Source organism: Eutrigla gurnardus (assembly GCF_963514095.1).
Source record: "Eutrigla gurnardus genome assembly, chromosome: 13".
In the NCBI taxonomy this organism is placed as follows: domain Eukaryota; kingdom Metazoa; phylum Chordata; class Actinopteri; order Perciformes; family Triglidae; genus Eutrigla; species Eutrigla gurnardus.
Genome location: NC_139936.1, coordinates 2,844,054 through 2,856,411, shown reverse-complemented (window position 1 = coordinate 2,856,411; position 12,358 = coordinate 2,844,054). Strand labels below are relative to the sequence as shown.

The 12,358-nt window shown below is 47.5% G+C and overlaps 1 protein-coding gene across 8 annotated transcripts in view; it reads left to right on the top strand.

Moving 5' to 3' along the window:
- The window catches only part of LOC311022602 (pre-B-cell leukemia transcription factor 3), a 55,267-nt gene that overhangs the window by 29,762 nt on the left and 13,147 nt on the right, over positions 1-12,358 (top strand). The window lies entirely within an intron of this gene.

Sequence of the window (12,358 nt, the reverse complement as noted above, 5' to 3'; positions counted from 1 at the left end):
ATGGAGAAAGCTTATTACTGTTGAAATGTTTTTCTAGGAGCCCCAGATATTCTTTGTGAATGCTGGAAAAATATGGAGTATTTTTTTTTGTTTGTTTGTCTATATCAAGAGACATGTGAACAAAGAGACAGTCAGCATTTGCAGCTTTACTTGGCATGAGTATTGCAGTTCACAAGCGAGAACTTGTTTGTGCAAAAAAAAATGTTTTGCGAAAAAAAAACTGTGAAGCTTCGACGTCGAGCAGAGATGCAGGATTCCACTTACCAGTCCGAGAATGTTTTTTTCTTTCTCCATATACAACCCGACACGCGTGTGACGCTGCAAGTCTAATCAATGTTTCCCCATTAATTTGGGAGATGTGGTGTCCAAGTAGACGCAGGCTGTGAGTGTTTTTAATAATGGAGTCCAGAGATAAACATCAATTGGCAATCTGCTCCTTTTTTGAGGCGTCTTTGTTGCCTGCAGAGCCGTCCCGATGACACCTCTGTGGATCCGCTAATGGAGGAGGACCTGTAAGGCTATCCCCTGGCCTCTGTCTGACCTCTTTGTGGAGCCGAATTCTTCAGATGTTTGCAGGATCAAGTCACTTAATCTGTAGCACAGACTAGGGCCAGAAAAAAAGAGAGAGAGCATGGGAGAGGGAGGAGGGTTGATGGTGGAGGTGGGTGGAGGGGGGGGTAGCAGACAAGCCCCTCTCTCCGTCTGAGGGCAGAGCTTTCAGCACACGGGGTAAAGAACTGCAAATGTCTGCCTGTTCGGTTATGCACCATTGTTTCATACAGAGCTGGAAATAGACAGGAACCGTGTAGCAGGCGAGCTCTGGCAGGCAGGCGGTGCGTTTTATTACCGCGAGACCACAGACTTAGACATTAGTGAATATGGCTCATTAAATGGCATGGAATGTTACCATTCTACATAATTCCTCCTGTATCGTTGTTGTAAATGAAATCCTGTTTCTGTCTCTGACTGCACTCCAGTCACTCTACAGCCATTACGGCTTTCCCATCAGACCCTAGCACTCCTTGAAAGCAGCCATCTATAATTTCAGGTCTGTGTCACACACAAAAAGCGTGCTCTACAAGCCTTAATGGTTCGCCGTGGTTGATGGGGAAAGGATGTAGCGCAAATAGGGGGGGAAATCCGAAGAAATATTTGAGAATTAGGCGATGATGTATTCAGATGGCTGGAGAAACCAGGGTGGGCAACAAATAGAAATAATGTATGTGGCAGCCCCCCCCACCCCCCGAACACAAGCCGGAATTTGCCGGCGCACTTTTTTGTTCTCAATCACCTTGATGAAACAATCCCGAAGCGATGGCTGCGTGAATGAGACCACTGACAAGCTGATTTTCCACCCCTGGCATGAGGCTGCTTTCTCCACTTAATGTTCTCCGATAAAGTGTAGCACAGAAGTAAACTGGAAGAGCCTCCGCTCCTGACACATGTGACAGTATTTGCATCAATTATGCAGTCTACGGCTGCGGCACGGAGGGGAGAGCGGGGGGAGACAGGCGGAGATAGGAGAGAAAAGGGTTTGTGACAAGATGCAGAGGCAGAAATGAGAATTTCCCTTTAAAATTCATTCTTTAGAAAATAACATTCAAGATCATTTACATGAAAGCGGCTGCAGCGGTGAACTCGACAAAGCAGCAACGGAGTCTGCCGAGCGTTTGTGACACTAAAGACTTTGGCAAACAGAGTACAGTATAATGGAGAGTTCTTTGTCTCCTCCGTATTCCCTGTACGCTGAATATCTAGCCTGAAGAGCAGCGGTGAGACGGTGAGCTGAGGGGGGGCTCCACTCCCGTATTGCTGGATTCAACTGAAGGAGTTGTGAGTGTGCAAGGCTAAATAAACTGGGAGAACACACACTCCGACTAATGAGCTTCTAAGAATTAAGAATCCAACAAGAAAAAAATAATAAAATCTGCTGCACATGAAGATTTTGCACAACCACACGGCTGTGATTACCTTTTTTTTTAAACCACCGTAGTGGAGAGGAGATGCTCGTCAGCAGGGGGAATAATTTTTTAAAACCGTGTCCCAGTTTCCAACAGACTCCAGCACAACATTTCATCTCTGTGTCCGACCCTATTTCACATCCTAGTTAAGTACACTTACAAATCTGCTGTGCCATGGTTTCTAACTTCTCACAAACACACACACACACACACAGAGAGTCACATCACCAGGCCTGTCACTGCCTTTTATCCATCGTCAACCTTCAGCTGTACGGTTTATCCGTAGTGACACTATAGCAAAGTGCTTGACTGCTTTTTGCCAACAGACTGCAACACTTTAACTGTACTTAGTCATGCATCATTATGGCAGACTCAAAGCGGTGTGTCTGGGAACGCCTGCAGATGGCGGAGGCTGAACCGTTTGGAATGGAAGCCTCTGTGACAATGATGCTTATTGCATGAGTAAGTGTGTGTGGACACGGGAGTGTGTGTGTGTGTGCCGAATAGAACAAAAACAGTGTTGATTTAAAAAAAAAAACACAAAGGGGGTCACTGTTGCTAATTCAACAGGCTTGAGTAAACACGCTGAGTGCAGTATCTGTTTGTGAGATATGACACATGAAATGTACACGCGAGTCTTTGTTAGAGCGATGCTTTTATGTGTGTATTGATCAGTCATTGTTTACTCCAATCGATGCCGACTTTGTGAAATGCACCTTCCTGTCTGTTCTTCATAGAGAGTTAACCCTCTCGGCGTCGCGTCTCCCTGCTTTGTTCTCCCCTTCAGACCACCGCTCCAGCTCAAAACCTGATAGCGTTACTGTCACTTGTCACTTTCTCTTTATTTCAACAGATGACAAAGCTTTTACATTCAGTATTCTGAGCCGCACACGCGCACGCCGGGGCGTTTTCAACAGATCTCGTCTGCTATTGAAAGATAAATGTTAACTTCATTCAATAGAAAACCTCATTCAGGGTCCATTCAAAGCCTGACTTCTTTATTCTTTAAGGAAATGAAGAAACCATTAACGAAATATTCACTCACGGAGAAAGAGAATCTTATCTTTATTCCGCATGACCATGCAGAGCCATATTCCTTTTGACATCATTATGTAAAACCAATTTCTCTTTGCTATCATTTCCGCCGCGCTGCATTACCACATCTATACACCCGCTATCCTTTATTACAAAGTAGGTGGCCTCGAGGAAACTATATGCATTCCTGCCTTACGGCATAAAATATGCATATAGGTGCCTCGTTTCATCTCCAATCTGTGTTATTCCTTTAAGAAACCCACCGCTGCCTGCAGTCCCTCTTTAATATTTAATTTGACAACTTTTTAATCTGTCTTTATGCGGTGATGAAGTAATTGTCAGCCGTCGCAAAAAGTGATTGAATTATACAATGGGATTGAAGTGAGTCATAGGTTGTAGGCTTCATTATTTGTTTAGCTTCGGCTCTAACGTGAGCTTCGGGGAGAGAATATCCTTTCACACGCTAATTTGTCTTCCATCTTTATTCATCCCCCCACACACACACACACACACACACACACACACACACACACACACACACGCACACACACACACACGAGGCAGCTATGTATAACATTCATACATCATTCATACTTTGTTTACTTGCTTTTTAGTTCGTAGCAGATCAAAATACCGCAGCCCGTTGGTGGAGTATTTAAAAGACAGCATTTAATTGTGCATCCATGCTGCTCGCTGCTTTTCTTTTTCCAAAGCCCTTCACTTATTAGTGGGAACCACAGAGCAATGATAATTACTCCCAATCTTTTCTTAGCTCCTCTGATCTTTAATGATCACTGATTATCCATCACGCCAGCTAAATAATGAGCGGGGAAATGTCTCGTGAACGAGCCGCCCGACAGATGCTCCCGACACCCGCAAGGTGAACGCGGGCGCCGCCCTCTCCTCCTCGGCGAGGTGACCGGAAACGAGCGGTCGTGGCAAACAAAACAAATAGATAATGGAGCGACTCGAATGAGTGATCGGCTCCCCGCTGACTCCGCAGCGCCACCTCTGCCGGCCTCTCTGGCAATCTGGCCATGTTGGGCCCCCACTGTGGAACAGCATGGCACTGGGAGTTGTGGTAGCCAGTCACCCCCTCCCACCACCACCACCCCCACAGCCCCAGGCTGCCTCCACCTTTGGTATGCTGCTCAAGGTTAAAGGCATCCCAGTCGGGCGCTTAGCGGTGTTGTGCTCGCATCCCAATGGCTTCTATTCCCCCTTTTTCTCTTGACACCATCTCTAGAACTATATATGCAGCGCTTCATCTCCAGAGCGTTTTTACATACACAATGTAGATCCTTGTTCACCCATTCCAGCTGTAATATCTCCACAGCAGACCTTTAAATCCTCACGCCGCTGTAATACTCTTATAAAGTAGCAGGGGTAAGTGATTTGAACCGTTTTACTGTGAGGATCTGCCGTTTGCCGTTCACGTGCAGCTTTTGCTGACATTCATTTTGAAAACCACTCGGAGCACTTGCGACTCAGGGTAACAATGCCGGGGGAAAAGTGCCTGCTGAGCTCTACAGTGAATATACCTCTGACCCAGACCGGGGAAAGGGAGATTTATGAAATCCACATGTTTAATACATTTCATTTTGTCCAAGGGATTTGTATTGCTTACCACAGTATTTTAGGGCTGAAACACTCCGTATAGTCACAGCTTGTAACGTCTGAGGAGAATAAACCCCGTCTGGTTCTGGCTGCCGAAGATTTGTTTTATAGCATTTTCTTTTTTTTTTTGCCTTCCACACATCAGCCGTGCACTGTCTGAGGTATTGCCTTTTATTGTGCTGAGGTGTTAGGTACACACACTCTTAATCTTTAATGCATAATCCCTTGAAAATCCGCCACATAAATGAAAAAGATAACCCTCATATCAGCGCGGTGACGGAAAGCAAGATAGCTGGGTAATTTAATAAAGGATTGACGCTGGCCCCGGTGTGATACGCCGTGTGACCTCTGTGTAGTCATTGTGTATCAGGAGCAGGTGGAGGTGCACTCCTTCCTATTTGGGGAAATAAACCTCATCCCGGTGTGACGAACAGAACGCAGCATATGGATTAAAGCGGAGGGAGGGTCGTCACTGAAATATTTGCTTTCCCAAAGTGTTGACACAGTATGTAGGGGGGTGAACCACAGCTGCCCTCTCCCGCTCTAATCAGGTAGCAGTAATCGCAGAGAAGTGTTTGCCGACCTAATGGCGTTTCCATTTCGCGTGAACCCGTGTCATCGCCTTCCCATTTGGAGCGCCGGGCAGGAAGAAGGATCTGCCTCCTCACACAGGAAGCGGCGGCCCCGCCGAGGCTCGCTGTTTGTTCTGTCGCCGCGAATCAACAAGGAAAGACAAACTGATGAATCGAGCGAGCAGGAGAAGTCTTTTAAAAAAGAAAAAAAACGCCCACAATGTGGTCGGGGGCCGCCGCTGCGGGAAGCGGCGAGGTCATTTAGCAGCTGACCACACGGAGTCATAAACAGTCCTCCCGGGGGAAACGCTTGCTTTACATCAGAAATGCACTTGAGTGTAATGTTGACAGATATAGCTCATGACGAGTGATAGTCAGAATGTATGAGCGCCCATTATGCCGCTGTCAACCCCCGGTGCCAGACTGAAAATAAGCAGTTCACCTCTGTTTTCATTCAGCAGAGTGCGGCAGACAGCACCGACTTCTCCGCTGTATTTATTGACTTGTTTTACTAGCCTGAAACAGGGTGCTTTTATACGGGGCCTGCTCAGTCTTAAGACTCTCCAGACATTTACATTATTCCTGACTGAGTTACACACACGGATAAAGGAGCACGTCCGCAGGCTCCGGTAGATATATGCTCTCTTTCTCCCCTCGCATTCATACACACCATTTTATTACCCCACCATTTTAGATATTGTTACACGGTACTTTTCTTCTAGTACCGCTCTCGTGTTCCCAACGCCGAAGCGTCTTTTTGTCGCATTCGTTCTAATTTAACGGCTCTTTCCATTTAAAAGTGCATTTTTAAAAAGCATGTTTTGAATACTGCACATATATATTTAATAAAAAAAGGATGTGTTTATGCTGAAGCTGATCCAGTCGTATGAAAGCGTAGATTTCAGGAGGCTGTAAAAATCATCTTTCGCTGACTAATCTGCACAACTGCAGCCGAAGATAATGAATGCCAGCGCCGGAGTCGCAGCCGACGCCATGATCTCCCCCACCCAGCCTAAACCTCCAGCAGTATTTAGACGATATTTCATTTTAGAATAAACCTCTTTTCTCTCCCACTGTGAAGATATTGAACTCTTTCACACAGATGTCATCTTAACCAAAGCTTATTAAAAAGATGAACATCAAAGTTGTGGGTGCCCATTTATCTTATGGCGCTCTAATTGGCCACCACAGGCAAGAGAACAACCAACTCCAAAATAGGAAGGCGTCGAGCGCTTGGACTAAAGACGAAGATGTCTAAAGACCTCTCAGTGGATTCATCGCCAATGAATCCTCCGGAATGAAAGCGGGGCTTTTTCTTAGGGGGGGGTCTGGAATTTCACAAATACATTATGAAATGTGATACGCTGAATTAAGTGAACATTTCTGGCCACGGGGTTTGGTTTCTTCTTTTGCTCCGCTGTCCCGAGCCTGACCTGCAAAACTTCAACGTTGGCTCGACACGAGGCGACGCGCTCTGAAAAGGTCACGCGGCGCCGCGGCCGTAGCTGAACCCAGATTTAATTTGACTAACTCCACACAGTCGCACGCCGGTGTTTTATTGTTTTGAATAAACGCTTGGCCGCCATGAATGGAGCCGATTCTTTAGCCAGAGTCGCTGCCACTCCATCAAACAACACACACACACACACAGGCCCGAGGTGAATAATGTATTATGTTTTCCACTCAAGTGGGCAATAAAAACACAAAAACAAAGTCATTAATTGCCCACATACAGTAACCAAATGCCATCAAGAGCCTGTGCTCTCATTAACCTGGCACCTAATTATCTGCCTCCAGTCTGAGTCCTGACAAGCCCCGCCGTCTGAACCCTCGGCTGGGTTGCGTGGTGTCAGCACTCCGACCGCAGCCGAGGCACCGTTAGCTACGGGGAAGACAAAAGCTTCTCGCAGCAAAGGTTTCCCCTCTGCACGTGCAGCCGCAATGTTCCTCCTGTTAATGCCTTCCCTTCCAATTAAATCTGCAACTGTTAATTATTGTAATTATGAGAGCGAGCCCCCCCCCCTTCCCTTCCCCACTCCTTCCCCGCCCCTCCCTCCTCGGAGACGCTACGGGAGCGGTGGCGTTGCTTCAGCGGCGCCTCGTCTCTGCTCCAGTGGAGCCCCAGCAGGGAATTGGATGCGGAGGGGGACTCGGTGCACATGACAGGGGTGACGTGAGGGAGATTGCACGGTTCATCTTGGATAACTGGGCGAGCAAGTCACAGCCGATGGCCACGCCTCCAGTCTAACTCATTAAATGGTGTGTAAAGTACATGCTGGGAATAATTAGCACCAAATAACCTTTTTTTTTTTTTTGCTACATTGTAGGGTATTGCACATAACAAAAAAAAAGGTGGAGTATCATGTGTAGGTGTACAATAAAAGGAATCAGCTGGTCAAATGGCCTCCCAGCTCTGAAATCTGCAGTTATTTCTCCTTCCTCGTGATACTAAGAGTGTGTGTTTCTCTGAGACACTTGCGATGGATGCGAAGTGATGTGTTGAGTATAAGGAGAGCTGAAAAAGAGTGGATGGCAGGCCGGCTGCCTGTTAAGCCTCTACGTGTCTCAACATCCTCTTTGGCCTGCTTCTGTCACAAGCTGTTGTTTGGCCCGGTCCTGATCCGCATCACAGCCACTCCTCCTGCACTCTGCAGACCCAGCGCTAACCTGCAGCATCAGGCTGCCGATGCTAGCAGAAGCAGCACTAACACACTGGATGTGTGTGTTTTTTGTGTGTGTGAGCTTTAGCACTCAACAACAGACGCTCGCAGAAGAATCGGCACGTCAAGAGCAGTCTTATTCTCCGATATAACCTCAGTTGCCTCGTAGCAGAGTTCCCTTTTCACGTTAGCGCAGCTAGCAAGGGATCCTGGCTTTCCAATTTGGAGCTGAATTCTCTTCTATAAAAGACACTGGAGTAAAGAGCAGCTCCTTCTGCTCCAGGCAATGCAGCCTTTTCGTGGATACACTGCAAAATCTAAATGATGGACTGTCAACTCTCTTGCAGAAATGCCACTGCAAAGAATAATCTCTCTGGCAGTAGATCATGCTTGGCTGTATGCTACCAATGCCGTTTCTTTGTTTATGCGAGCATGTAGCCTTCACACGCCAGCGTATGCACACGCACACACGCTGTCAACACACACAAATGCAGAAACGCACACGCAAAATGCTGGGAGCCTAAATCCTTTCTTGTGGAGCATGCAGTGAAATATATGGGATTAATAACGTGAATAGCATTATTTTTTCCACCTCTAGCCTTTAAAATAATGCATGCTTGGCTCGGTGTCTGGATGAAGTTTTGCCTGCGTATTTGCCTGGTTATCGGTGTGTACAAGACCTGCTGTGTGACCTGGTTTCATGCAATCTCCATCTTCTAATTAGGAGGCTGCAGAAAGGCTGGAACGAGAGGAGGAGTGATTAGTTGCCTTTGGGTATTTCATAAGTGGCTTTCAGTGCCACATTTGCATTATTTGCTTGAGGTCTGAATAACAAATCAGCCTACCTTTGCAGCAAATTGAGGCTAGCAGCTAAAGACCATCAGTACATGAAATATAAAATGAAACTGAGGAAAAGAAATAACGTGCTAACACAATATAAGGGGGGGTAAAATGAAATATTGTAACGTGAGACACAATAACTGTCTGAGTCGGTGCGAGTCTACCTGCAGCACAGATATTAAAATGTTCTCCGACTCCCTCTATTGACTATGTTCTACTTGATGTTCGTCTCAGACGAATAACAGGCGGGCGTCTCGGTGATGGCGGCTCGTTCTGTGACTAGCGGACCATGTGACCCATGTGAGCCCTCCGCCGGAGCCCCATGCTGCATGTGTCCTGTAGGGTCAGTCAGTGTGCTGATCTGTAGCGGAGGTCCTGTCCACTCATTTGGCCGGTCTCCCCGACCGCTGCGTGCGGCCGCCACCGCCAGGCCCGGTCAGCCATCATTACACCACTTGGCCGTTTGCCCACATCGAGTCTTGGAGGGCGGGGGGGGGGAAAAAAGAAGCGTCCACATATAAAAACACACATGATCACAGCGAGTGACAGTGGCTCTTGTTTACCGTGGCCCTCCCTCGCCCTGCCTCGCTCTCCTTTCATCCTCTCCCTCCAGTCTGTCATGTTGCGTGTCACTTCCCACAAATGTCAGTGCCACCGTGGGACAGTGATTAATTTTGGTGTGCTCGGCAAAATGTCTTCAAGATGTTTGTTTGGGTTGTCTTTTCCCACCCCCCTCTCCCCGCGCACGTCTTGGCAGTCGTGGGTAGAGAGTGGCAAGTTGCCCTCCCCCCCCACCCCCACCCTCAACCTCCTTCTTCCCCCACTGTCACAGCCTCCTCTTATACCAAAGGGGGGAGGGGAGGCTCATCATCATCATCATCATCCAGGAACAAAGGCTACCTGAACTGACAGAGATCTTCTTCTCCGACCACTCCACCACCTCCTCCTCCACGCTGTCTGTTTAGCGTGTGCTGCTGGTGCATGATGGGAGAAGTCTTGACCTAGCACTGAGGGGCTGTAACACTTCACTGTCAGCGCGGCTGATTAGCTTATCACTCACCACACCGGGAGGAAATGCATCATCACTCTAGACAGGGATTCCCCAGTTTGGAGCCCGTTCCCTGCCTCCTTTTTTACTCCGTCCCCTCCGGTCCTCCAGACTCACCTCTACAGTCCTTTCATGGTGTTCCAATGACAACTTTCAGGTGTGCTTTCACCCAAAATCAGCCACATTTATACGCGTTGAAGCTCTTTTTCGGGGGTTAAGATCTCTGCATCGCAGACTCGCAGACACAGGAAGTGTGAGTGAGCCGTCTTCAACGATTCCTTTCAGCTCACTCAACAAAGAAAGTGAAACACAAAGTGGCAAATGTGCTCCGGCTTCCCCACAGTGCGCTATCAGGTATGGTAATTACTCTGCCATTAACATTGGGAATAGTTAATGTGTATTAATGTGTTAATGGCATGTTAATTACTGTACATGCTAGAGAGAGCCCGCGGGCGTTCTCTCAGATTTTTTCGTGCCATGTGGATGTAGGCCAAGCTTTAAAAAAGCCTTTCAAGAACATCGATGAAAGAGGATCCTTATGTTTCATTTGTCAGAACAAAAGATTTTCAATGGTAATTTGATCCAGCCCCCCCCTCCTCATCCCCGGTTTCTGGAGCTGAAAGTCACTGATCCAGGCGCCACGACAAAGGAGATGATATGAAGTCAAAGGAGACGTGGAACGCGGCTGTAGTGACACTGGCCTCTTTGTGAAATGGATCCTCTAAGCCCTCTGTAGTCTCCGGCGTGTTGCTTTGGCAGCAGGTTTTAATAACACGCTGGATTAGAAGCCTTGGATGCCGAGTGCCAAGCCGGAGTTAAAGCTCACCTTGGACAAGCCTCGGTAACAGGCGAGATGCCACGGTCCTCCTCCTCCGCCGCTTTAAGAGAGATGACCTTTGCGAATATTGACAGAAAATAAATTCTGTTTCGATTAGTTAGCTTTGGGAGACCTTTGCGGATCAATGCAATTAGACGAGCAGAGTGTCGATGCGCGGCCGGAGCCGGCCATCAGGTCGCAGCGAGAGGAGGCGCGGGAGGAGGTCAGGGTTACTTGTAATGAACGGGATTGTTTTGGAAACGGCGGTGGAAGTAGCAGAGACACAGTGTGTGTGTTGTCATGCACGGTTAAACGCACAGGCGGGACCACTTTGCTGCAATGCACATTCTGCAAGCGGCGACGTTTTAGCGTCTCAGAAAAAAAAAAAAAGCATGGAGAAATTGCAAACAGTGACAAAAAAAAAAGGACAAATCTCCGGCTTTCTCCCGGCAAGAAGCGCCGCCGTATTGTCTGGCATCTGACAGTGCATTCAGTGCAGCAGGATGAGGCGGAGAAGCCCAGAGCCACCCCTTCTCCTCTTCAGCAGGCCACATTAACCCAGCAGGGCTCTGCCTTTATGGCTCTCCTGCTCACACTTCAGTGATGAGAGTAAACAAGCAGCGGGCCAAAGGTCAGCTAAGCCCACAGAATGAAAGAGGGCACAAGGGGGGGAAGGAGGTGGGAGGAGAAAGGAGAGGGGCCCGAGGCGGTGCTCAGATCACTGTCAGGGCTTCAAGCAGGGAATGATGTACGAGACAACAGCCCAGAACCGGAAATGATTATGAAAAGAGAACAGGGGGAGAGTATATGAGAGAAAAGGGCTGCATTGTCTTTATCTGTCAAATTTGTTACTTCCCGTGATCTGATAGCGACGGTGAAACCTGTAAAAAATGAAAAGCAGATCCACCCCTGACTGATAGGGATGGATTAATCACAGCGTCTCCTTTTGTCTCAGCCGCCGAGGAGAAATGACGAACAATCATATGGGCAAGTGCTTTCTCCCCGGCTACTCCACCTGTATTGTTGAATGACAAATGAGGCAGATTAAGGACATGTTACACCTTTTTTTTTTTCTTTTTTCTCCTTTTCTTTTACATCATTAAATCCGTTCTGGTAATTAAGTGAGCCAGCATCATCAGAGTTATATGAAATAACCGGACCATATATAGATTTTTCATTCTTAAATTCCAATTGCCGGCGGGCTTTACCAAGGTGACACGACTCGCGCACTTTTCCCTTTGCAGTGAGATTAATCCCACTTTGACTGTGGAGGTGGATTAGAGCTTAAACTCGGGTGCCCAAACTTGTTTTAATACCCATATCATCAGACAAAAACAGGATAAAGATTTGAGCAGGCGAGCAGCATTCCGAGTGCTAGAATGTGACTGTGGCTTTGCAAAGTTACTATACAGATTTGTCAACCACACAGCAAATTAAAGATACTATCTCGCCCCGGCCTATTTTGTGGGAGTCGTGTGATGATGCCGAGCTTAGACAGTGAACCGGCAATCTTTCAGCCCCTCCAACAAAGGTGCACGGCGAGACCAGAGATACCTGTTTTTTTTTTATAGAATAGTTTTTCTCCAGGCTACGTTTTCTTATTTTTCTAATGTTTGGTATTTCTTCGGCCCCGGCTGTACAAATCCACCTCCTGGCCTCCTGCAGGGCCGTCTTCCTCACGGGGCAGCGCAGTAATCATTTTTATCCCACTGATTTCCCAAATAGAAATGGACGTGTATGATAAAAACGTCGTGCCCACTCCGCATGTCAGCGGACTAACAGGATTACGTGTCACATTCTAATGTCTC